At 44.0% G+C, this 3,502-nt stretch overlaps 1 pseudogene; it reads left to right on the forward strand.

Annotated features, from left to right (window-relative positions):
* Positions 1 to 243: 243 nt before the first annotated feature.
* LOC126237986 (5S ribosomal RNA) lies at positions 244 to 361 on the forward strand (annotated as a pseudogene).
* The last annotated feature ends 3,141 nt before the right edge of the window (positions 362 to 3,502 follow it).

A 3,502-nucleotide genomic window follows, 5' to 3' on the forward strand; every position in this document is an offset into this window, starting at 1 on the left:
ATTCAGTTCTCAAATTTATACTGACTTTTTGATCACCCGGTATATTCCCATACAGAGGAGACATTTTAATTGAAAGACGCTTGCCCGGCGTCGGCGCTTAAGTACGATATTGCAAGATATTGCATATCCTGCGTTTTTCAGAAGTATAATGCAATGTACCGCAATGTACCGTCCGCCATACGCGGGAAATCCAGGTTCGTGTCCTCGTCCAGCACAAATTTTCATTGTCCTCATTCCATTATAGCCAACGGCCTTGCCGCAGTGGTAACACCGGTTCCAGTCAGATCACCGAAGTTAAGCACTGTCGTGCTGGGCTAGCACTTGGATGGGTGACCATCCGGTCTGCCGAGCGCTGTTGGTAAGCGGGGTGCACTCAGCCCTTGTGAGGTAAACTGAGGAGCTACTTGATTGAGAAGTAGCGGCTCCGGTCTCGGAAACTGACATAGGGCCGGGGGAGCGATGTACTGACCACATGCCCCTCCATATCCGCATCCGGTGACGCCTGATGGCACGGCGGCCGGTCGGTACCGTTGGGCCTTCATGACCTGTTCCGGAGGAGTTCATTCCATTATACAGCTGATGGTCGATCATATTCGCAACTGCGAAAACATTTCGTGTATTTCATAACGACAGTAGTTGCCGCAGTGGCTGTTCCTTCGGACATTCATTCGTGTTCGACGGGTCATTGTGTCGTGCTTCCCAACAACACAGGCACTGCACTATCGTATTTATCCGCCGAAAGTGAGCAAGCGACTTTCAATTAAAATGTCTCCCCTATACGGTAATTTACATAATGGATGTATGAGTGCAGGTTGTAGACACATGGTTGACCATATATGGAAGTTAAGGTCTGACTGTGAAGTGTGCACGGATAGCCTAACTCTAAGGTGACCGCTCACAAGTGGGAAATTCGGGTTCGGCATAAATTTTCATCTTCGTCATTCAGTTATACAGCTTATGGTTGTCCTTACTTGCAACTGCGGATATATGTCATATATTTGGTAATAACATCGGCATAGTTCACGTTTCCGCATTTACCACACGCACGTTGGAAAGACACGAATGCTACACACATTCCTTGGCTACAGGTTATTGCTTAAGTACCCGCATCGGAGTCGCGTTACGTTGCATATAAGCTGATCGCCTCTTATAAAAAAGCGATACTTCGTAATATTATTCTGTCACGTGAGCTGAATATTCTTCATCTCCCAGTTATATACATGCTTCCCATACAATGCCTTGGCACGGTAAGCTATTTCATTTTTCTATAAGATTGACGAGAATAACGTTTTACTTATCATTGGTACTGATATTTTTACTCTGTTGCATTTATAGTGGTGAGTGTAATAGTTGTAGCATCGGAAAAGATGTTACTGCGTTCATGGAGACTGTGCACAAAATTGGGCTACATTCGAAAAAAGAAGGTTACTAGGCAGTTTAATTTGTATTTCACTTTATAAATAAAATTAAGAACATGGGAAGCTAAAGCGAATTAAAACTAGCAGTAACGACCCATTTTGTAGAAAAAGGTAGTCAAACACTATAAGTGGTAAGTAGTTCAGGCGTATACTCTATGCTGATGATGCAGCAGTCTTCATCGAGCAGCAAAAGTCACTAAATAAACATTGGCCATTACAATCCTAACACCACGAAGAAGACACGTATGCTACAAACATCAAATTGTCATGAAGTGATGTATTACATGCTTGGATATGCAGATGATCATTATTTCAGCCATATGCACACATACATTCCGCTTATACGAGAAGATTACGCAGCGGGATTTTCATTCAGAAATCACATTTGAATGTGGTTGTTCGTGAGAATATCGTGTTGTTGCTCGTGTCACAAGGAAAAAAGCCTACCAGCCTTCGATGTTGCTGCTCGCATTGGTCGAGATCCGACGATGCGAGAGTTCAAATGATTCAAATGGCTCTGAGCACTACGGGACTTAACATCAGAGGTCATCAGTCCTCTAGAACTTAGAACTACTTAAACCTAACTAACCTAAGGACATCACACACATCCATGTCCGAGGCAGGATTCGAACCTGCGACCGTAGTAGTCGCGCTGCTCCGGACTGAAGCGCCTAGAACAGCTCGGTCACCGCGGCCGGCGACGCGAGAGTATTTTTATTGCTAAATGGATGAAGTCATTTGGAATCAATTACACGTGGTCTCTCTAACGGCTTCTAGAGCAACAAAAATTTTAGTTTTGGTATTTCGCATAATTACTGACCGATTTTTAAAAATTTTAAGATGCTATCAAAATGTATTCTTTAAGGGGAATAATTTTACGTCACAAGTTTGACGTAACAACTCAGGCATTAAAGATAGAAACTGTGATTATGTCTTGAAACTGTAAAACTCACCGTGCGCAAATTACCTTGTCTATAATCATCCAGTATTTGAGAGAGACATCTCTTAGCCACTTCCAACAAACTTTAACGTAATTTTAGAACTTTACAAAAGGGAAGACTTGTCTGATGACGTGATAGAAGAAGAAACAGGAGTCAAACCAGAAGAGACAGGGGTTCCAGTATTAGAATCAGAATTTAAAAGAAATTTGGAAGACTTAAGCTGGTATAAGGCAGAAGGGATAGATAAGACTCCAACAGAATTTCTAAAATCTTTGGGGGAAGAGCCAACAGAACGACAGTTCACGTTGGTGTGCAGAGTGTACGAGCCTGACTTACGGAACATCATTAACACAATTCCGAAGATTACAAGAGCTGACAAATGCGAGAATTATCGCAGTCTACTTAACAGCTCATGCGTCCAAGTTACCAATAAGAATAATATACCGTGGAAACGAAAACTGAGGGTATGATAGATGACAATCAGTTTGGCTTTATGAAAGGGAAAGGCACCAGTGAAGCAATACTGACGTTGCAGTTGATAATGGAAGCAGAACTAAAGAAAAATCAAGACCAGTTCGTAGGATTTGTCGAGCGGAAAGAAGTTCGACAATGTCGAGTGGGCAAGATGATGGAAATCCTGAGAAAAATATGGGAAAGCTTTAGGGAAAGAAGGGTAATATACAATATGTACAAGAACCAAGGGGGAACAATAAGACTGGAAGATCAAGAACGAAGTGCTCGAATTAAAAAGGGTGTAAAGCAGTTACGTAGACTTTCGCCCCTACTGTGAATTTCTACAAATACACTCCTGGAAATGGAAAAAAGGACACATTGACACCGGTGTGTCAGACCCACCATACTTGCTCCGGACACTGCGAGAGGGCTGTACAAGCAATGATCACACGCACGGCACAGCGGACACACCAGGAACCGCGGTGTTGGCCGTCCAATGGCGCTAGCTGCGCAGCATTTGTGCACCGCCGCCGTCAGTGTCAGCCAGTTTGCCGTGGCATATGGAGCTCCATCGCAGTCTTTAACACTGGTAGCATGCCGCGACAGCGTGGACGTGAACCGTATGTGCAGTTGATGGACTTTGAGCGAGGGCGTATAGTGGGCATGCGGGAGGCCGGGTGGACGTACCGC

The sequence above is a fragment of the Schistocerca nitens genome, chromosome 2 (genome assembly GCF_023898315.1).
Source record: "Schistocerca nitens isolate TAMUIC-IGC-003100 chromosome 2, iqSchNite1.1, whole genome shotgun sequence".
NCBI classification, from domain to species: domain Eukaryota; kingdom Metazoa; phylum Arthropoda; class Insecta; order Orthoptera; family Acrididae; genus Schistocerca; species Schistocerca nitens.